This window comes from Lissotriton helveticus, chromosome 6, assembly GCF_964261635.1.
Source record: "Lissotriton helveticus chromosome 6, aLisHel1.1, whole genome shotgun sequence".
Lineage (NCBI taxonomy): Eukaryota > Metazoa > Chordata > Amphibia > Caudata > Salamandridae > Lissotriton > Lissotriton helveticus.
Genome location: NC_136067.1, coordinates 698,475,545 through 698,499,263, shown reverse-complemented (window position 1 = coordinate 698,499,263; position 23,719 = coordinate 698,475,545). Strand labels below are relative to the sequence as shown.

General features: G+C 50.0%; 1 protein-coding gene across 1 annotated transcript in view; it reads right to left on the bottom strand.

Annotated features, from left to right (window-relative positions):
* The window catches only part of NT5E (5'-nucleotidase ecto), a 649,764-nt gene that overhangs the window by 40,320 nt on the left and 585,725 nt on the right, over positions 1-23,719 (bottom strand). The gene's annotated exons all lie outside the window — the stretch shown is intronic.

The following is a 23,719-nucleotide window of genomic DNA, read 5'->3' as shown; positions in this document are numbered from 1 at the left end:
GTCAGCCAATTATGGACACTGAAGCCGAGAGCACGCAAGTTGAACAATCCCCCCTATATCTATTTGTTTTGATTGTATTGTACTGATTTTTGTTCTCGTTTTGTTTTGCTTAGTTACATGCTTGGGATTATGCCTTCTAACAATTCTCTTGCAGAGGTGTAAAGCGGGCACGTTAGTAGTTGGGGCGGTGGAGGGTGGGCGACAGACCTCCTTCACCTGGACAGCTGTATCTCTATCTTTACGGTGGTGATGGGTCTGGACGGGGGAGAGGGCCGGGGAGGGGGGAGTTTCTGGGGTGAACCAGTAGGGGGGTTGGGGAGGGAAGGGGGGTCCAGGGGGTGGTGGGTTGGGGGGGTCATTGTTCTTGTTATCTTTTTTAAGCATGTTGCAGAAGGAAATGTTCACTACACCTGTACACCCTACACCGGGGCCCTACCAGGGCATGTCCTGACCCAGTTTGATGTCCCCTGAAGTAGTGGGTGGCCTCGGGTAGGAGGCGCAAGACACTGGAACTGTCAAAATCCTTACATGGAATGTGAACGGCCTGGGCGCTAAGGTAAAACGGGGATTGGTGATGGCCTTTGTTAAGAGGCTGGCCCCAGACATAGTACTACTCCAGGAAACGCATTTACATGGGACAAGGTGTGGTTTTTTGGCTAGAGGGGCGTACAAGGTATTGGCCCATGCAGGGTACACATCGAGCTCCGGGGGGGTTGCCATTCTGGTGAGAAAATCCCCCTTTCACAGTCACAGACACTTGGACGGGCCCACAGGGTACATACGTTGGGGTAACAGGGACATAGAGACGCCAGAAGATTACGGTCCTGTCAGTGTACGCACCCCCTAGGTTACAGGCTAGAACCCTCGCAGGTGTTGCTGATATTATTCTGAACACGCCGGACACTCTACACGTGGTGGGAGGAGATTTTAATGATGTTGTACATACCCCTTTGGACAGGTCACGGGTGCGAATGGACCGTTTTGTACTGTCCCCTCTAGCGCGGTTTCTCGACACGGTAGGGCTGACGGACGCCTGGAGATGGCTCCATCCGGAGGCTAGGATGTACTCTTATTTCTCTGGGGCGCACAGGGTGTATTCCAGACTGGACTATGTCTTCCTACCCACGCCGCGCGTTGGATGTTGCTAGCTGAGCAGAATACCTGGCGCGAGGCATTTTGGACCACTCGCCAATGTTGGTGACACTTGGGACGAGACTGGGGACAAAGGGTAAGAGCTGGAGACTGTCTGCCTGTGATCTCCAGAATAAGAACTTGTTGCGGGGATGTAGGGCAGATGTGAAGGTGTACCTGGCAGACAACCTGGGCTCCGTACAGTGTGGGGTGACGATCTGGGAAGCTTTGAAGGCTGTCATGTGCGATAAAGTACAGAATAGGTAGCGGAGGATAAGAGGAGACTGCAGGGGGACCTCCGTGACCTTGAGGCTTGCATTTTGGAGCTCGAACAGCGACATGTCGCGGATGGGGGAGTACGTTCACTATGACAGGTGCTGGATGCCCAGCAGTAATACAAGGCCCTGACGAGGGACGAGGCCAAGACACAGGCGCAGGCGACCTTGCATAGGCTATAAGATGTGGGGGACAAATCCTGGAAACTTATGGCATGGCTGAGTCGTAGGGGGAGGAGGCGAGGTGGGTAGACCAGGTGGTGGACGCGGAAGGCCGACCCCGAAGAACAGATGTACAAATAGCGCAGACGTTTGCAGCTTATTATGAGAAGTTCTATGAGGCTAGAGACCTAGGCTCGACGGACGAGATTGGTCAGTACTGAGACGTGGTTGAGACCCCCAGTTTAGAGATGGAAGCTCGAGAGAGCCTTGAGGCAGAGATCACAGTAGCTGAGGTGCGGGAGGCAATAGCTAAACTACGCCCGGGGAAATCTCCTGGTGCTAATGGGTTCCCCGCGGAATTCTTTAAAAACACGACGGACCTCCTTACGCATCTACTGGCTTTGTTCAATGGGGCGATGGAGGAGGGAACCTTCCCACCAGATCTCCGTATGGCCACAATGGTACCTATATATAAGCAGGGTAAACCGCCAGGGGAGTGTGCATCATACTGCCCCATATCACTGTTGAACGTGGAGGTAAAACTCCTAGCGACGATTCTGGCATTGCGACTGAGAAAGGTGATAACAGAACTGATTCACCTGGATCAGACGGGCTTCCTGCCAGACAGGGCAACTAGGCACAACTTGAGGAGGACACATAACTGGTTGATGGATGTATGTGATCGTAAGGAGCCGCATGTATTTCTCTCCCTAGACATTACTGGTGGATTTTTGATGATAAATAACGAATTAGTTGCGGTAAGATCAATGGTTTCACAAAATCGACTTGCTCTTGACATATTATTGGCAAAAGAGGGCGGAGTCTGTAGAATGTTGAAGATGCAACATTGTTGCACTTACATTCCAGACGAAAGCGTAGAAATTAAAAGGTACGCGAGAAATATTACCAATTTGAGAGAAGAATTGAAACCACTGGAGGTTGATAGTGCATGGAAGAGACTAATTTGTGGTCTCTCTTCAATAGGTAGTTGGTTCACTAAAGTAGGAAAGAGTTTTGTAGGTGAAATACTGATGCCAATGGTGGGAGTAGCACTACTGATTTTAGGGATAATAATTTGTTGCAAATGTTGCAAACATAAAAAGACATCTAAAGCAAATCAGAAAGGGAAGAAAAGAAACTTCAGTGAAATCGAGCTTGAAGAATAAAATGGGGATCTGTATCGACTGGCACTACTAGTGGATGGGGCGTGGCTATCAACATGGACGTGAGCTTGCTAGCTCTGGCTGCCATCAACGATCCGACAAGCATATTGGCGACCCTGAGTCCCGATGATTGACCATTTCAGATATTTGGCGATCCCTGCGCCTCCTGGTTGCTGGTAGGCGCACTCCGGGAAAGTGAAAGTCCTGTTTCCCGGGGAAAACTGAGAGCCTGCTGGAAGCCGGGCAAGCGCACTAAGATGGTGCCGGCTACGTGGTAACGGCAACTGCGGCACCGTTGGAGGCTCTGCGGGCCCTGAGACACGTTGTGCCTTGAGTGGCGCTCCCCGCTCTGTTGGTTCGGGAGGCGGGGGCTGCCCGAGACCCCTGCTGGCTGTGGGGCAGCCGGCGGAGTTCAGCCCCGAACCCCGGACGGAAGAGGAGAACTGCAGAGGCTTCGGGGCCGGCCCGCGGCCTGCTGGGCCCCCAACTTCTAGCGCAAGGTGAGTGCTCCCGAGGCTGGGGATGCCGGGCCGCAACCGCCACGCAGGAAGGTAGGCGGGAGGACAAAGACGAGTGCCGAGGCCCTGAACGCTGTCAAACAGCCCCCCTGGGCCACCATTTGATACAAGGGGGGGAGCAGCGACGGCCGGGACTGGAGTGGGGCTGCCCTCGCGCTGCAGCAGAGGACTCGCTGGGGCAGGCCCCTTCCTGCCGCCTCTCCCCCCTGCCTGATCACCGGTTCCTGGGCCAACACAACGCATGCATTGAGGCCCCCCCCTGCACGACAACGGGCAATAGACACAGAGGAGTTTCACGAAGAGGGCCCACGCTCACCAGACCCCGATGTGGGCCGAAAGGGGGAGGAGAGCCAGCCCTGAGGACAGAGGCCTCCATGGCTGACGCCTAGGGAGAGATAGGTCGGAACCCAGACCTACAGAAGGCAGTTTCCTGTGCTCGTTGCTGGCAAAGACCCCTGAGGAGCTGCGGAGCCCTGCTTTATTAGTGGTATCTGGAGCGATCAGCGGAACAGCGTGGAGAAGGTGAGAGGGTCGGAGAGTTGGAGTGCTGGTCAGGAGCAGGGACTGGATCCGAGAACTGCGGCGACCCCCCCGTGGACAGGTGGTCTGGCGGACAGTAGAGAGGGGGGCCCGGTTGACTGTAATTAGAAGGTGCTGGGGTGAGCTGCATGGATCCGCAACCTGGGCTTTGAGACCCCTTGGACGTGGACACGGTGAGGGGGTCATCGCCTCCCGCAGGGGCCTAAAGGTGAAGAGTGCCTTTCTGCCACCCGTGGTGCCTGGGCAGCCGTTGGTACTGACAGGGGACAACTGGGGGCATTGAGGGCGGAGGTCGGTGGCACATGCTACTGGGACCCTTGCACGACTCTGGCCCAGAGCAGAGAGGTCACTGTGGGGGAGAGACAGTAACACAGCCCATGATGGGCAAGAAGAATCTGGACCCCAAACCCCCTAAACAGGGCACCCTAGACAGATATGCCGTGGCCCCATCTGTGGCGGAGGGGAACCGAATGGAGCAAGATCAGACACGGCCCTCCTGATGAGCGCCATACAAGCGTCTCACGAGGCCCTTGAAAACAAAATAGGGGAGGTAGGAACGGAGGTGATGCTCCAGAGGCAGGACCTCCGCAATTTAGCTGAAAGAGTGACGGCCACGGAGACCAGGATAGGGGAGGCGGAAGATAACGTGCAGGACTTGAAAAAGGGCCTGGTGGAACTACAAGCCTCACATAAACAACTTCTGTGGAAGGTGGATGACGCGGAAAATAGAGAGAGACGCAATAACCTCCGCTATGTGGGCTTTAGGGAAGGACTTGAGGGTGCAAACATGGCAGAGTTCCTTCACTCCTGGCTGCTCCGCACATTCCCAAAAGACAAATTCTCCACTTGTTTCCTCATTGAGAGGGCACATAGAGCACTGCTGGCGAGACCTCCGGCCGGGCGCGACCACGGCCAGTCATTGCCCGTTTCTTAAACTTTTTAGACCGGGACATGATCCTCCGGGAGGTTAGGAAACTCGGGGACATCAGCCACGAAAATGCACACTTAATGATTTTCCCGGATTACAGCCACGAGGTGCAGAAGCAACGGCGCTCCTTTGATTCGGTTAAGGCTAAGTTGAGAGCCCTCCAAATAAAATACATGCTGTTATTCCCTGTAAAGCTGAAGGTGATATATAAGGAAAAAACCAATTTTTTCCAATCCCAAGAGGAGACATGGCAATGGCAATGGCTGAAGGAACGCCCTCCTGTGGGGCGGCAGCTGACGGGGGAGCGGAGACCGACAGAGCGGGACGGCCCTGGGGGAAGCCCTCGAGGCTCACCGAGGATGCAGAGAGTGAGGCTGCGACGTGGCAGCCGCGATGTGGCGACTACCCCATACCCCGTATCTGGATCGTGGCGGAGGAGACGGGAGAGTACAGCCTCCCTTAAGTCGATTCACTTGACAGGCTCACGCTTTCGATGCTTGGCAGAGAAGACGTGGTCGGAGGAGGAGGAAGATCCTGGTGATACCACATCGGAGGGAAACGATCTGGAAGGGCGATCGATGCACCCCGTGGAGGCAGCCATAAAAGACATGGAGCGGGGAAATACCCAGGACACAGGGGTCTCGCAGGGGGATCCACAGGACTCTAACTCATGATGAAGGGACAGCATGGGTCAGCCAATTATGGACACTGAAGCCGAGAGCACGCAAGTTGAACAATCCCCCCTATATCTATTTGTTTTGATTGTATTGTACTGATTTTTTTTCTCGTTTTGTTTTGCTTAGTTACATGCTTGGGATTATGCCTTCTAACAATTCTCTTGCAGAGGTGTAAAGCGGGCACGTTAGTAGTTGGGGCGGTGGAGGGTGGGCGACAGACCTCCTTCACCTGGACAGCTGTATCTCTATCTTTACGGTGGTGATGGGTCTGGACGGGGGAGAGGGCCGGGGAGGGGGGAGTTTCTGGGGTGAACCAGTAGGGGGGTTGGGGAGGGAAGGGGGGTCCAGGGGGTGGTGGGTTGGGGGGGTCATTGTTCTTGTTATCTTTTTTAAGCATGTTGCAGAAGGAAATGTTCACTACACCTGTACACCCTACACCGGGGCCCTACCAGGGCATGTCCTGACCCAGTTTGATGTCCCCTGAAGTAGTGGGTGGCCTCGGGTAGGAGGCGCAAGACACTGGAACTGTCAAAATCCTTACATGGAATGTGAACGGCCTGGGCGCTAAGGTAAAACGGGGATTGGTGATGGCCTTTGTTAAGAGGCTGGCCCCAGACATAGTACTACTCCAGGAAACGCATTTACATGGGACAAGGTGTGGTTTTTTGGCTAGAGGGGCGTACAAGGTATTGGCCCATGCAGGGTACACATCGAGCTCCGGGGGGGTTGCCATTCTGGTGAGAAAATCCCCCTTTCACAGTCACAGACACTTGGACGGGCCCACAGGGTACATACGTTGGGGTAACAGGGACATAGAGATGCCAGAAGATTACGGTCCTGTCAGTGTACGCACCCCCTAGGTTACAGGCTAGAACCCTCGCAGGTGTTGCTGATATTATTCTGAACACGCCGGACACTCTACACGTGGTGGGAGGAGATTTTAATGATGTTGTACATACCCCTTTGGACAGGCCAGGGGTGCGAATGGACCGTTTTGTACTGTCCCCTCTAGCGCGGTTTCTCGACACGGTAGGGCTGACAGACGCCTGGAGATGGCTCCATCCGGAGGCTAGGATGTACTCTTATTTCTCTGGGGCGCACAGGGTGTATTCCAGACTGGACTATGTCTTCCTACCCACGCCGCGCGTTGGATGTTGCTAGCTGAGCAGAATACCTGGCGCGAGGCATTTTGGACCACTCGCCAATGTTGGTGACACTGGGGACGAGACTGGGGACAAAGGGTAAGAGCTGGAGACTGTCTGCCCGGGATCTCCAGAATAAGAACTTGTTGCGGGGATTTAGGGCAGATGTGAAGGTGTACCTGGCAGACAACCTGGGCTCCGTACAGTCTGGGGTGACGATCTGGGAAGCTTTGAAGGCTGTCATGTGCGATAAAGTACAGAATAGGTAGCGGAGGATAAGAGGAGACTGCAGGGGGACCTCCGTGACCTTGAGGCTTGCATTTTGGAGCTCGAACAGCGACATGTCGCGGATGGGGGAGTACGTTCACTATGACAGGTGCTGCATGCCCAGCAGCAATACAAGGCCCTGACGAGGGACGAGGCCAAGACACAGGCGCAGGCGACCTTGCATAGGCTATACGATGTGGGGGACAAATCCTGGAAACTTATGGCATGGCTGAGTCGTAGGGGGAGGAGGCGAGGTGGGTAGACCAGGTGGTGGACGCGGAAGGCCGACCCCGAAGAACAGATGTACAAATAGCGCAGACGTTTGCAGCTTATTATGAGAAGTTCTATGAGGCTAGAGACCTAGGCTCGACGGACGAGATTGGTCAGTACTGAGACGTGGTTGAGACCCCCAGTTTAGAGATGGAAGCTCGAGAGAGCCTTGAGGCAGAGATCACAGTAGCTGAGGTGCGGGAGGCAATAGCTAAACTACGCCCGGGGAAATCTCCTGGTGCTAATGGGTTCCCCGCGGAATTCTTTAAAAACACGACGGACCTCCTTACGCATCTACTGGCTTTGTTCAATGGGGCGATGGAGGAGGGAACCTTCCCACCAGATCTCCGTATGGCCACAATGGTACCTATATATAAGCAGGGTAAACCGCCAGGGGAGTGTGCATCATACTGCCCCATATCACTGTTGAACGTGGAGGTAAAACTCCTAGCGACGATTCTGGCATTGCGACTGAGAAAGGTGATAACAGAACTGATTCACCTGGATCAGACGGGCTTCCTGCCAGACAGGGCAACTAGGCACAACTTGAGGAGGACACATAACTGGTTGATGGATGTATGTGATCGTAAGGAGCCGCATGTATTTCTCTCCCTAGACATTACTGGTGGATTTTTGATGATAAATAACGAATTAGTTGCGGTAAGATCAATGGTTTTACAAAATCGACTTGCTCTTGACATATTATTGGCAAAAGAGGGCGGAGTCTGTAGAATGTTGAAGATGCAACATTGTTGCACTTACATTCCAGACGAAAGCGTAGAAATTAAAAGGTACGCGAGAAATATTACCAATTTGAGAGAAGAATTGAAACCACTGGAGGTTGATAGTGCATGGAAGAGACTAATTTGTGGTCTCTCTTCAATAGGTAGTTGGTTCACTAAAGTAGGAAAGAGTTTTGTAGGTGAAATACTGATGCCAATGGTGGGAGTAGCACTACTGATTTTAGGGATAATAATTTGTTGCAAATGTTGCAAACATAAAAAGACATCTAAAGCAAATCAGAAAGGGAAGAAAAGAAACTTCAGTGAAATCGAGCTTGAAGAATAAAATGGGGATCTGTATAAAAAGATAAAAAACTTTCACATGAATAATGGTGAAAAACCTCGAAGAGTGTTTGAAGAAATAGAAATGAGTAAATGTTGAAAAGTTGGCATCTGTTTCTGTAATATGTGATGATATAAAATATCATCAAAGAGGGGATTGATGGAGCAAGGTTTCACTCGTAAAGAGACTTGCTTGGATCCAAACCCTCTCGAAATAATATATAATACTTTAATCAACATGTTTTGTATTACTAATAATGCACCACACAACATTTCTAGTATCCAGGGGAAGCTTTCCTATGTGCTTTTTACTAAACGTAACTCGAGTGTCCTAATATGGCCGCGCAACGCGGGAACTTTTCTGCGCATGCGTCTGTCACACTCACGTGACATGACGTACTTTCTGCTTTGGTGGGAAAACTTTGCTTCTGCGCACCAGAACTAAAGATGGCTGCTCTAGGTTTTCATGTGCTAACGCTTGCATTGCTGCTTTTACTAAATTGTTTGTTCTGCTTAATTCCTAACACTGTAGTTAAAATAAAGTAATGGGAATAGAGTAGAGATAAGTGGTATACAGTACATTAAATTATTCTTTGTTCTAAAACTGTTCTTCTTTGACTTTGCTATTAGCTCGTGTTTGGAACAATCAAATACAATGTTGCTCCATCTTGGGTCCCGCGACTGCGCATGTGCTGCCCTCTCAAGAGTCCACAAGCCATGGCATTGAATCTATTCCAACAACAGCCTTGCCTACCATGCGCCTGGGAAAATGAACTATTGACCCACGGAAAGGAAGACAACTTACCAATCTTCGTATACATTGTATTTGTTATTGAAACATCTATTGTTGGGAGGAATAAAAGTGCATGGGAAAATAAAACTATGGGAGGGAACATTAATTTGAATATATGAATCAAGTGACCTCATAACTGGTATGGTGTGATGACCTCTCCTCGTCCTTTGACCAATCAAAGTAAGGGAATACACACATTTGCAACATTGGGGGGTGGTACACTGCCCTGGAAAATGGTATAACTAAGGTAGGATTAGCTAGTTAGATTGTCCGACTTGTCCGAATAGCTGATCTGTCACTAACCCAATGCACTCAATAGGCGATCGAGAGAAGAGGTGCTGGCAGAGCACTCTGTCAGAAGGATCGATAACCCAATCGGGGTTCCTTTGATGGAGATTCGATAACCCAATCGGGGTTCTGGAGGGAGAAGATTAGCTAACCCAATCGGGGTCCACCTGTTAGCCGCAGTGAGGGGTGTAACGCTGGCGTTGCACTTAGCTGAGGGTACTTGGTTCCAACTTGAATCCATCCTAATTTGGTCATCACTGGTCCTGATCTACACCTGTGCTGTCTTACTGGCATCTGAACTACAAGAAGTCCTGTCTTTTATCCTAGCCCGTGGCCGAGGGTTGGTTTTCACACCATTCTAGGTAAATATAAAATACACGTGGGTATGTCATTATATTGTTTCCTTTTTCTGACCCTTCCTATGTTTCAATGCTTAAAGAAAGTTTCATAATATTTTTGCATCATCTTGCTTTAATTATATTCTTTCTAATTGAATGCGCTTTAATCGAATTGTTATGGACTCTGACATTTAAGAATTTACATAGATAAAGTGTTTAAATCTTTCCCGAGTCTGTGGTTATTTTATGAGTGCAAATGTTTATTTACTGCCTATTTTCTTGCTAACTCCCTTGATCCCTTAGGACTCTAGGTACCGGTGACTAGGATTGGTAAGTCAAAGGTATAGGTCCTAAAAGGTTAAATAAAATCCTGATTTAATGTAGGTTTACCTGTTCAAAGTGTGTAGTTTTTATGGGCCCAGGTGAGTATGGTAAAATCTCGAGCAGGTGAGCCCGCCCTCTATCAGATGTTCCTCCTAAATTTAGACTATAAAATATTGGCCAAGGTCATCACTAATTGCCTATCACAATTGATGACGTTTAGAGTATCCCCAGTCCAATAGGAATTTATTCCCCATCGGTCCACCTTGTTGGATCTTAGGACATTATTTGCAGTCCTCCACAGGTTCGATCGGAGGGTCCAAGCTGCGGCAATCCTTCTCGATGCGGAAAAGGCCTTTGACTCCTTGGAATGGATTTTCCTTGCAGTGATGCGCCGCATGGGACTGCCTGAGGGATTTGTGGCCAACATTGCCTTATTATACAGCAATCCCACGGCCAGACTCCGCTTGAATGGTATTCTCTCCTGACCCTTCAGGCTATCACGGGGCGCCCATCAGGGCCTGTTCATTCTTGCCATGGATCCATTAATTCAACACTTTCAGGAAAGACATCTGCAGCGAAAGATACAGTTTAATACGGGCCCACTTTTGGCCTCACTTTACGCAGATGACATAATCCTTTCTGTCAGGGAGCCCCAGGTAAATCTGGAACCTCTCATCAGAAAGATACTCAGATTATGCCTTTTTTCAGACCTTGACATCAACTGGCAAAAATCATTAATTTTCCCTTTAACCTCAGGCACAAAACAATGGGAGCGCAAATATCCTCTTGAATGGTGCACAGATTCGGGCAAATACCTGGGGATACATATACATCTAGACACTAAGCAGATCATTCGTTTAAATTGTGGGCAGGCCATCAGCACTCTGAAGACTCAGGTATAGAGATGGCTGTGATTGACCTTGTCAATGTCGGGGTGGGTGGCTATTCTAAAGATGGTGGTACTTCCCAAATTTCTGTATTTATTCAATAATATCCCCATTCCCCTCACTAACGTTTTTTTTAGGACACTACGCACCCACCTTACACGTCTGGTCTGGGGAGGGTAGACAGCCTCGGGTTCATTGGCCAGTGCTCACTCTGCCATATAGCAGGGGGGTATGGGGTACCGGATCTGCAATTGTATTACCTTGCAGCCCAGTGCTGCTATGTGCATGCATGGCTGCACCCCGATGCCAGGATACTGTATCTTCGGCCTGAATCTGACTTTGTATTGCTAGAGCAACTGTCTACAGTTTTGCCCAAAGGCATCCCGAGGGACCCCCAGGACATACAGACCGTGTCCACTACAAGCTGGGCGTGGGAGAAACTCAGACGGCTATCTGGCGCCACAATGCTATACTCTTCCGCCCTTCCTTCCCCGAACGTCCGCTGGATCCCAATATTGGGTGAATGACTGGTGCAGTGCACCGTGACCACAATTGATATAACCAAAATGGGAGACCTATGCCCAGGGGGCCACGCTTTTTCACTAGAGGATGATATACGCTTCCTAGATGGTAGCTTCATGGATAGGTTTGTCCTGGGGCGCATCCGGTCGGCTCTGCGTGCCACACTGCCGAAGTTCCCGATCGACCCAGAGTTTTCCCTCCCACTAACAACGATAATTGAGAACACAAATGGGGCGCATTTAATTTCTAAATTGTACAAAGCTTGTGCTAACATGAGGCTAGACAGTGAGAACAAGATCCGCAGTGATTGGGAAATAGACTTGGGCCGTCCAATAACTGATGAGCAATGTTGGGTGCTCACCAAGGAAGTCTCCCTTAACAGTAAACACAAACTGCTCCATTTAAAATGTTTGCAACACACATACTTCACCCCCGCTAAAGCGCACAGGATAGATTCATCCAGACCACACACTTGCCTGAAATGCGCTGCGCCCTAAGCTGACTTTGCACATCTTGCATGGACATGCCCACAGCTACATACTTATTGGAAGCACATCCACTGCACACTGGGAAAAATGATTAACTTGCTCATCATTCCAATTCCAGAGGTGGCCTTATTGGGATACACTGTAAACTTCCCTAAAGGGGTTAGGCGGTTTACTTCACTAGGTCTGCTCCTGGGCAAAAGGGAAGTGGCTATTCATTGAGGCAGGAGGACGGCTCCTAAAGTACAGAGTTGGCTGAACAGTCTGGCTTAATGTAATGTGAATAGCGAGCTTTATGCTGACACAAGCCAGCTCTTCTCGCCCCAAAGACATGGGGCCCATATCGTTCTTATATAGAGGCTTTGAGACAGACCCCCAATTCTCAACTGGGGGATGGACTCGTCCTGGAGGGGGTGGGGTGACAGCCTCAATATGCTAAGCTCACTTAGTGCCAGGCACTATTCACAAATCATGGTGCACCCCAAACACTGGGGCTTTTACTCTTGTATGTATCAGGACTGTTGTAGTACTGAAGAACGGGGGGGGTTGGGTATTGGGGAGGGCCCAAGTGAACTGTAATTATAGGATCACTGTAACCATCATACTAGCCTTGCCAGGCGGTGCACCTATTTGAAATCTACGATGCATGAGCTGATTGAGTGACAATGTCATTGTAACAGATTGGCATGTATATATCTTTTGTAATAACGTAAATTGGAAAAATAAAGGTTAAAAAAAAAAATATTTTATATTAAAGGAAGTCAAAATGTATGGGTGACTTGGGCATAATGTAATCAGCATTACGCATTATTTAGTTTCCTGGCTGCATTTCTGGTGATCTCAATTTCCGAATTACCTCCAACTGAAAATAATAATAGAAAAAATAACACTAATAATAGATAAAGTAAAGTCCACATTTGTAAAGCGCACAATCACCCGTAAGGGTCTCTAGGCGCTGGGGGCCGTCGGGAAGATTAAGCGAGCTATTGCCCAGAGTCACATGGTGCTGGGCTAACCTGCCGCCGGAGCCGGGGATCGAACCGTGGTCCCCAGATTCCAGCGTCAGTCGCCGTGGCCGCGTCGCCACACCTCTCCCTAGATGACATCAGGAACCACCACGTATCTCCTCTGTCCCGATGTCAGAGGGTTTGAATGCATCCTTAGTCAGTGTGGGAATCATTGTTATCAATGTTGTGTTAAATGTGAGTGGGAGGTTACCACACCTTTTGAATTTATTGGGTTCCTTGGAGAACAATGGACCTGTGTGACTCTCTGAAATTTTATAGAGTTTTTTTTTTTTAAACCTTTATTTAAAGTTCCACATATTGCGAATAGTGATACAAAAATAAAAAATAATACCAAGGCATAATAAACACAAGAAGACAATACATCAAAGGCATAACCCAACAAAGGCAGTGCAGTGTACATCGAATAATGACAGTGACCATATCGCGGTGACATATATCCAAACGACATGAATCGAAATTACAAACATCAAAGTAAGGTTGAAAGGGGGAACATCTTGATACCACAGTACCGTTTTATATCAGGGACCTCCTACCGATCTGGCAGCATGCTGAAAACCCATTATGTCTATTAAAAATGTTACAAACAAAGAACTGACCATTAAAGTAATATGACCACTCCGGGTCTATGGCACTCAAATGCAAATAGTGGGGGGGATCAGCCCACCCTAGTCGGGGTGATGCCTGATTGTGTCAGAGACGCCTGGGCATCACGTTGTCGGGATATGTAGATGCAGTAGGGTTCCCATATATCAATAGGTCTGGAGGTGGGGGGGAGTAGAGTGCTAAACTCCTCGCAGTTAGTGTTACAAAATGCCAAGCTGTTTAACCATGATCGGAGAGTTGGGGCCTTCCTGCTACCCCAGAGCAATGCAATTTCCCTTTTTGCCAGCATGAAGCCCATTGCTGCTAATTTTCAAACGTTTCTGGGGAAGTTTGCAACATATCCCAGCAGTGCAATCTCAGGGGTAGGAAGGAGTGGTGTAGGGAGGATATCCCCCAGTGCAGAGTGGACGTCCGACCAGTATTGATGTATCTCAGGGCAAGTCCATGTTAAGTGTGCGAAGTCCGCCAAAGGGGAGTGGCATTTCGGGCAATTGTGAGGCCGGGAGTCGTCTATTCTATGCGCACGCGCTGGGGTAAAATACATCCGCCGGAGGAATTTAAATTGCAACAACTTGTGTCGACTGTTCAAGGAGACATTTGTCGTAGCCTCACAACAGTACGTCCATTGCTCATCTGAAATAGGGCCGCCAAGGTCTGTTTCCCATTCGGCTCTGAGCCTGGAGTCATCAATAGGTTTAAGGGAAGCGCACTGTTTATATAACTTGGAGATCTGATGCGTGTTGGATGGGCTCTGTATCACCAGCGTCAGGGGGAGGACCTCTTCGGGGGCTAGAGGAAAGGAGGGGAAGCATGCCCTCAATGCTGAGCGCAGCCGGGCGAGAATAAATGCGTCCATGAAGGAACGGTCCGAGAATCGGGGGTCCTCCGTTACGGAGAATACGTGGCGATCAGGGAAAAAATCTCCGAGGGTGCCAATGGCAAAGGTCTGCAATGTGTGATTTACCAATCTCTCCTCTGTAATGGCAGGAAGGGAGGCATTGGGAATGGGCAACAGCGGAGAATAAAGCGTATCGAATCCTAAAAGTTTACGCAGTTTAACCCACGCCCAGCATGTGGTGGACACGGTCTGTATGTCACGCGGATCTCGAGGGAAGCCGGTAGGGAGCAGCGTGAAGAGTTGCCTGGGGAGCAAGTATGGAATTTGTGCATCTGGGTGGAACCACGAGTAAGCATAAGAGCATTGGGCCAGTAAGTAATACAAATAGAAGTCTGGTACACCCAGCCCGCCCTTAACAGGCGGGAGGGTCAGGACCTTCCAGCTGACACGGGGTGTGCGGTCTCCCCAGACCAAGCGGAGAGGGGAGAGGGAGAAGGGTAAACTGATCCAGCGGTCAATTTGTGTTTCTAGCTTGGAGACTGCCGCGCCATAGTTGAGGCGTATCAAATACGCTGTATCTAGATGGATATGTATTCCTAAATATTTACCGGAGTCAGCGCACCATTCTAGCGGAAACTCAAAAGACCAGGGAATGGTGCTGGTGGTGAGCGGGAAAATGACGGATTTGTGCAAAATAATATTTAAGCCTGAAAATGTTCCAAAGCGTATTATTTCTCATATCAACGGGGATAGATTACAGTGGGGTTGCCTGACGTAAAGTATCATGTCGTCTGCGTACATGGACAACAGCAAGGGGCCTGTACGAAACTGTAACCCGCGCTGGAGGTGATTCTCCTGGAACTGACGTGCCAGGGGATCGAGCGCCAAGATAAACAGCAGTGGGGAGAGGGGACAACCCTGCCTTGTACCCCGCGAAAGAGGAAAGGGATCCGACAGTACTCCATTGAGTCGCAGCCTTGCGGAGGGCTCGGTATACAAGGGGCCACGGTTGCAATAAAGCACTCCGGCATGCCCATGCGGCGCATGACAGAGAGAAAGAAGGGCCACTCCAGGGAATCGAAGGCTTTCTCTGCATCCAATAAAATCGCCGCGGCCGGAGTATCGGGGTCAATGCGGTGTAAAACTGTAAATAAGGTGCGGAGGTTAAGGGATGTAGATCTATGTGGAACAAAGCCCGATTGCATGGGAGAGATGATAAATTCCATCAGGAGTGACAGTCTGATTGCTATCTCTTTGGCTAGGATTTTGTAGTCCGTGTTCAGGAGTGAGAGCGGCCTATAAGAACCGCAAAGCGTGGGGTCTTTACCAGGTTTGGGCAGCAGAACAATCACCGCTTCACGAAAAGTCGGTGGGAGGCTGCCCACTTCCAAAGCCTCCGCGTACACCTCGATCAAGCGAGGCACCAGTACATCTTTATATGCTTTATAAAAGTCGACAGAAAAGCCATCTAGACCAGGGGCCGAGGAACCGCGCAAGGCGTCGATGGCCTCTATGATGCTGTCCGCAGTAATGGGCACAAGAAAGAAATCCTGCATGTAGCGTTCCAGATACACAATGGCCACCTCTGACAAATACCTCTCTTGGTCGGCCAGACTCCCGGATAGGCGTGATGTGTACAGGGATTCGTAATACGTGAGGAAGAGCTGGCAAACCACAGGTGTAGATTACACTGGGGAGCCGTCTGGACCTGTCATGGAAAGAATGCAGGTAGGGCCTCTAGGCGGCCGCAGTGTGTTTGCCAGTAGGCGGCCAGGGCGGTCACCGTCTCCATATCGCCGTGCAGTGCAGTGTTTGTTTAGAAAGGCGAGTTCTCTATCCGCCGTGTCACGGAATTTCATGGAAAGCTCTTAAAGATTGGCTGACAGGGCGACTGAGGGTGCTATCAGTAGTTCGTGATCCGCGGCGGCAAGCTCCTCCTCAATCTTATCCAAGGTAGAACGCAGGTCTCTGAGGATCCCTGCGTGTTTCGAAATGCACACCCCTCTGATAACTGCCTTAAAGCCCTCCCACAGGACTGCCCATGTGTCCACGGAGCCAGTGTTTAAATCAAAGTAGTCTTCGATAGCCCGCTGTATCTCTTCAGTAAAGACAGGGTCAAGCAGTGCACGACCGGGGAAACGTCAGTGTCTCTCATAACCCCCCTCTCTTGGGACAAACAGCTGGAGCGTAACCGGACAATGATCAGAGAGAGTGCGGGGGAGGGTATGGACAGAACCTAACCAGATAGCAATCACCGGGGAGACCAGCCAGTAATCTAGTCTGGTCCATGTGTTGTGGAACCCGGAGTAATGAGTGAAGGCGGGTTTGTTAGCGTGTAAATGTGCCTCAACGTCAACAAGGGAGTAGTGTGTGAAGACATCACGAGAGCTAGGCGGGAGTGGGGCTTGGAGTCAGGAGTGGAAGCTGTACTGTCTCTATCATGGTCTAGAAGTAGGTTAAAGTCTCCGCCAAGAATCAGCAGCCCTGTGTCAGTCGCTAGGAGGTGTGTGGAAAGGGATTGAAAGAAGGAGGGGGTAGTGTCAGTATTCGGGCCGTAGACACAAACCAATGATATCCTATGCCCCATCATCTGCCTAGTGACGATCAGAAAACGGCCTTCAGGGTCGCCCCTCGTGGCAAAGTGTGCGAACTGGATGCCAGGCTACCAGCCGTAGTGACAGCTAAATGGGTTTCCTGAAAGAACAGGATGTCCACCCCATGACGCGCTAAATAGGCCAGGACCCGCATCCGCTTCCTATTATCGTTCAGGCCCGCACATTCCTGGACATCAGTGAAAGTCCGGAGGGACCGGACACGTTTCCTAGCAGAACCATCTCAACACTGTCTTGTAAACGGAGTCAGAATATCGTTTAGCCATATTGCCTAATAACATCGATATACCTTGCAAACTGCAACAAGTAATAAAAAGAAAATACAAAACACAAAAAAAATCCTCCCGTCCACCACCCACCCTCTCCCTACCTATAAAGAGGAGTACCCAAGTACATTTCTCACGAAAAGAAACCATGGAGGTATTCACCATGGGGCATGGCAACACCACGCCAGTCGGGCAACCAGCATTCTGAAAAGTAAAAAAACATTTGAATGGAAACATGCGTTCGAACGAGCAACAACCACTATCCATCTCCTTAACTATGGAATAGAGCAAAAACAGTTATTTAGCCACTCCCGGTTTGGGAAAAAAAGGTCCACACTGGTTTGCAAGGACTGTTGAGAAGGGGAGTGTGGCCGAGAGTCACCGTGCGAACCACCTCTGGCATGTTTAAAGTTGCGGAAGAAATCCTGAGCGGCTTGTGGCGTATCAAAAATTCTCGCCTTGCCGTCAATGTCCACCCTAAGTCGGGCCGGGTATAGCATACCATAATGGCGTCCTAGATTTCTCAACATGGCCTTGACATTCTGATATTTCCGTCTAGCCTCCTGCACCATGAATGTAAAGTCTGGAAAGAAGGACAGTTTGTTGCCTTGCCACTGGACGTCCCCTTTTTCACGGGCCGCACGGAGGGCTGCGTCCCGGTCGCGAAAGTTCATTACCCGTGCGATGATCGGTCGAGGTAGGAGGCCCGGCTTAGGACGAGGGCCTAGGGACCGATGTGCCCGCTCCACCACAAAGCCCTGGTTGAAGGTTTCTATACCGAAAAGATCCAACAAGAGCTGTTCCACAAATGAGTCCAGACGACCAGTGGGTGTCGATTCTGGAACGCCAAGAAGGCGTATGTTGTTGCGGCGTCCCCTCGCCTCCAAATCTTCGTTCTTCATTGCCACGTCTTTGAGGATCTTTTCAACCCGCTCAAGCCGTTTCAGGGAAGAAGAGGCGCCATCTTCGAGGTCAGAAACTCTGGACTCCACCACCTCTAGCCTGCGGTTGTGGCCTTGGATTTTGGCATTCCTGGTTGCCAATTTTTAATCAAGATCGTCGAATCGGGCATCCAGGGCCTTGAAGCCAGATCTCATTTCGGCAATCATGGTGGCAGCCAGTGAGTTCGAGTCTGTCTCCTCCGTAGGCGCAGCCGTTGCAGCGGAGGGACCCGCTGAGGGGTCCGCCGAGGCATCTGGGGCCTTCTCGAATTGTAGTTTAGGTTGTCTTGGGTCTTTCTTGACCATTGTGGATAGCGATCGATTTTCAGGGAGCCCGTCACAGTCCGTGGAGTGCAGGAGTAGAGGTGAGCCGGACAATAGGGGGCTATGGAGAAACCCTGGGTCTCAAAGAGGACGGAGATGGGAGTTCCAAGGCGGTCGTGTGAAGCTGTTATTATCCTATGGTACCAATCAGATCAGGCCCAGCCAGGGGGCAGCCAGGGCAATAAGGCCGCCAGGTACCGCCCAGTGCCAAGGGGAATCGCTGCGCCGGTGAGGGTTTCCGCCGGGTCGGCGTATGTAGGACCACTGTGGCCGGCCGTGTTCTGGCGATGCCAGGCGTCGCAGTAATTGTAAATGGAAGCCCTCAGGGGCAGAGCTGTTGGATAGACAGGTGGAGGAATGCCAACCTTACTGCCGGATGAGACGAGAGCCCAAGGGCTGCCACGGGAGGGCCAAGGAAAGGGGGAGGGTGGGCAGCAAGCCCCCCCCACTGATCAAGGACGCCCCCCCCGGCTCCCAATGGGGGGGAAGAGCACAGTCACCAAGGACCCACCAGCCCGCAGCCACCCCCCTTCACCCCACCTCCCCAGGGAGCCCACCGGCACCACTAGCACCCCCAGCCGGCTCCCAACTCACTGTGGGTCCCGGCTCCGATAATGCGGTGTATGCCTGAAGGCCTAAATCTCCGCAACGGAAGTATGGGCCCAGTGGGGGGGGGGGCGAACGGGAGGCAGCGAGCGGGGACCAACCCTAGAGCTGCGGAGGTCAGTGGGAGACCAGCGGGCGGGCAGAACGGCGGTGACGGCTTACCCGGTCTCCGACGGCTCCGGATCAATGGCGGCAGCTCCCGCTGTATAGGCCCGACCTCAACAGGTCCGATCGCCGTTTCAGGAGGCGCCGCAGTCGTTCCAGAGGGGCATGCTCCTACAGCCAAGGTCCGCGGCTGCAAGGGGGAGAGTGCTTCATGTGGTGCCGCTCGCTCCACGCCAGGAAAGGGCTGCCCGACCGGCGGAGCTCTACGCAAATGCGGCCATCTTGGTCGCTCCCGTGACCATACCCCCTGAAATTTTATAGAGTTCAATGGATAAACCACCATCACCTGGGAATGATTCAACTAGTATTATTTGGTCATCCTGACTAGATTACAGGAGATACTTTTTCTCCTTGGCATTCACACAGTGTCATTCAACTGGAAACCTGCTATGACATCTCATTGTCTCACTCTGATGAAATCAGGTGTCCTACACTACAGATTAGAATGGTCGTACATCTTTGTCACCTGCCCTGTATCCAAAAGCCAGTCATTTATGGAGCTTGCTGAAGCAGGATCGTTTTCACTTTGCTGAATAGTTTATAGGCGCATGGCAGTTCAAACGTGTTTTAGGTTATCTGTAGAACTCCATCAGTACTCGGCTAAACAACATTGTTATTTATCAACATGCAAAAATAGGAGTAATATTTGTATACTATTTCTTAATTAAGTGAAAAATATAGTGGAGTAAATCATGCCAGATCGATTTCTTTGTGCCGCATGCTGACTACCCTGAACAAACTGCCCTAAGATCCAAAGAGAAGGGTTACACCTGTATTTATCATCAAAAAGGTCTTCATATATCTGATTGGTACACCTTTATTAGTTTTCGGGGACTCTCTCAGGTTCTTTTAAATTAAACAGTTATTATTTATTTATTATTATTTGAGGAGTTTTATATAGCGCGACCATGGCCTGCCAAGGTATGAGTGCTGTACAATATCGGGTTGGGTAACAACCCCACATGCCTTAGTTGCATTTCATGGACACGACATTGGTCACAGGTTGCCCTAGCATCCATATACCCTTATACAGAATAAGAAAAGCGGCTCGAATTCACTACAAATACACCAGCTTAGTCACCACTACATTCAAACGGCACTTTATATGACGACTCCATATTCCTTCTGATATTTGATATCTCTCTTTCTTTTGATTTTCCTTTTTGTTTTGTCAGTTAGGGTTCAAATGTTAAAATTGAAGATATCTAGCAACTCGTAATGATGTACACATATTTTGCCCATGAAACATTGTGAGTTAAATTTCAAAGATGATCTGAGTATGTGCCGAGTATCTCTACGAAAAGCGATGTATCTGCATGTTGACGCCCGTTGTTGGGGAGATGCGCACATGGTAGACACATCTTGCTCTACAATTAGAGATGACAGTATACATAGGTAGTTGATGCCAATGTTAATTTACACATACACACCAAATTCTGTCCTGTAAATGCAGAACTTGCTATGACTGTATGATGGAAATACCTGGATGTATGTACACGGCAACATAGCAATATTACTTTTGCTATAAGTGTTATATGTACCAATGCTTGTGTTGCACGTATCAGAAAAAGATAAAACGCAATAAAGATATTTAAAAAAAATGAGTGCTGTACAAATAGCAGACAACTCATACATATAGAGTACGGAAGCAGTCAGTTATAAGTAAGCAACAGAACAACTGCAAAGTAACAATCGGTTAGGTAGATTCATGATCTGGAGGTGTCTACATGAGAATAGCCCAGCTGAGTTCCTCAGGGTTATTATTGGAATAATTTGTTCATCAGAAGTCTTTTCACTTCTTTTTTGAAAGAAGTCATGAATGGGTTTGACCTGATTCTGGGTGGCAGTGTGTTCCATATTCTTGGGGTTAAGCCGGAGAAGGAGCTTTCATAAGTTTTCTTTTTGTTGAGCTTCTGCGGTTTCAGCAGTAGGGTGTTGGCACTTCCTAAGGAACGACTACTCCACTCAGTGCTAGTTTATTAGCCAGGTAGACAGGAGTTTTGTGGTGAAGGGCCACATGTGTCATGCAGGCTTTTTTTCAGCGGGATCCTTGCTTGAAATGGGAGCCAATATAGAATTCTTAGGTCTGGACTGATGTGATCAAATTTTCTGGATCCCGTGACGAGCCAAGGCACTGAGTTCATCACAGCCCTTAGCGGCGCTAGCCTTGCTTTGGGTAGACCTGCAAGAGTAGCACTCTTGTAATCTAATCAGGAGATGACTTGAGATTGGACTACCGATTGAAAGCCATCAGGGGCAAGAAAGGTTTGATTTACCTTTGAATGTTCAGGTAGTAGTTGGATCCCCTGGTGTTTGCCCTGATATGATCTTGCATATTCAGGTATCTTTTAAACGTCATACCAAGTTATCTAGTAAAGTCAATAGTGTTGTGGGCGCAATTGAGAGCTGTAAATTGTTTGAGCCTTGTTCCTATAGGGACAGAGTGATTGTGGGGAGCAATCAAGAGGAATTTCATTTTGAGTATGTTGAGCATAAGGTTAGACAGGCAGGCTAAACATTGTTCGGTTTTTATTAGGGTGCGTTCGAGAGTATTAACGTCCCAGCTAATTAATATTTGAGTGCTGAGGACATCAGTGATGGATTCCATGAACGGATAGAATAAGATAGGTGAGAGCGTGGATCCTTGATGTATTCCAATTGAGACTGGTGTAATGTCGGAGAGGGTTTGATTGACTTTTATTCTATGAGTTCTATTATGGAAGCACAAAGAAATCCATATAGCCCCATCCTTGACTCCAGAAGGTCAATCATGCTGTCATTTTTCACCATGTCGAAAGCAGAGGAGAGATCAAGGAGTATGAACAGGCACGATTCGTTATGATCAAGCAATCTTAGGGCATCATGTACAATGTGGGTTAGAGCTGTTTTAGTGCTATGTCCCATTCTGAAGCCAGATTGCCAGTGGGCCAGGAGATTAAATTGTTCAATGTGGTCACAAAGTTGCAGGTGTATGCATTTTTCTAGGACCTTAACTAGTGTCGGGAGGTTGTTAATGGGACAGAAATGATTGAGATCAGACCGGTCAGCATTTGTTTTTTTTACAATAGGGGTGACCTGTCCTATCTTTAGACAACCGATTGTCCCTCGCCCCGATCAAGAATCCCTCCAACAGCCGCAGCAACAAGACTGCCTGCTGGTTCACCGCGAACCTCCAGACCTCCAAGCAAAACTGCCGAAAGCTGGACAAGAAATGGCGCCATGAACAGACACCAGAGAACCAAGCAGCCCACAAGGACACCATGCGCCAAAATCATCACCGCATCAGAGCCGCCAAAAAGACCTCCTTTGGGGACCTCCTCGACAACAACGCACACAACAGCAAAGAGCTCTTCAACATTGTGAAGGAACTCTCCAACCCCAGCGCCAGCACCAACGACATCCCACCCTCGCAAGTCCTGTCCTACTCCCTGGCTTCCTTCTTACACCGCAAGATCGCAGACATCAAGGACAGCTTCGAAAACCAGGCCTCCTCTGCAGCCAACAACATCTCTGACCCCACAGCCTCCACCCATGACGACCCCCTTCTCACCTGGACCAACATCAACGACGACGACACCTTCAGGACCATGAGCACCATCCACTCCGGCCCCCCATCAGACCCGTTCCCCCTCCACATTTTCAACAAAGCCAGCGCCACCATCACACCCCACCTCCGCAAGGCCATCAACATCTCCTTTGGGACTGTGACCTTCCCGGAGAGCTGGAAGAATGCCGAGATCAACGCCCTTCTCAAGAAACCCAAAGCAGACCCCAAGGACCTCAAGAACTTCCGGCCCATCTCCCTACTCCCGTTCCTGGCGAAGGTAATTGAGAAAACTGTCAACAAACAGCTGACCCGCTACCTAGAGGAAAACAACATCCTGGACCCGTCCGGTTTCCGCAGCAACCACAGAACCAAAACTGCCCTCCTCGCCGCCACAGATGACATCAGAACCCTGCTGGACAACAGCGAGACCACGACCCTCATCCTCCTGGACCTGTCAGCCGCCTTCAACACTGTCTACCACCGCACCCTATGCACCCGCCTCCACGACGCAGGAATCCGAGGCAAAGCACTGGACTGGACCACCTCCTTCCTCTCCGGCAGAACACAGAGCATCCGCCTCCCTCCCTTCCAATCCGAAGCCTCCAAGATCATCTGCGGCGTACCCCAAGGATCCTCCCTCAGCCCGACACTGTTCAACATCTACATGGCCCCACTCGCCCACATCGCTGGACTACATAACCTCAACATCATCTCCTAAGCTGACGACACACAACTGATCCTCTCACTCACCAAGGACCCTCTCACCGCCAAAACCAACCTCCACTAAAGTAAGAAAGCCGTCGCCGAATGGATGAAGAACAGCCGTCTGAAGCTGAACTTCGACAAGACAGAGGTCCTCATCCTCGGCTCCACCCCTTCTGCCTGGGACGAATCCTGGTGGCCGACCGCCCTAGGAGCAGCTCTAACACCCACCGACCATGCACATTACCTGTTATTCATCCTCGACTCCACACTCTCCATGACCAAGCAAGTCAACGCCATCTCATCCTACTGT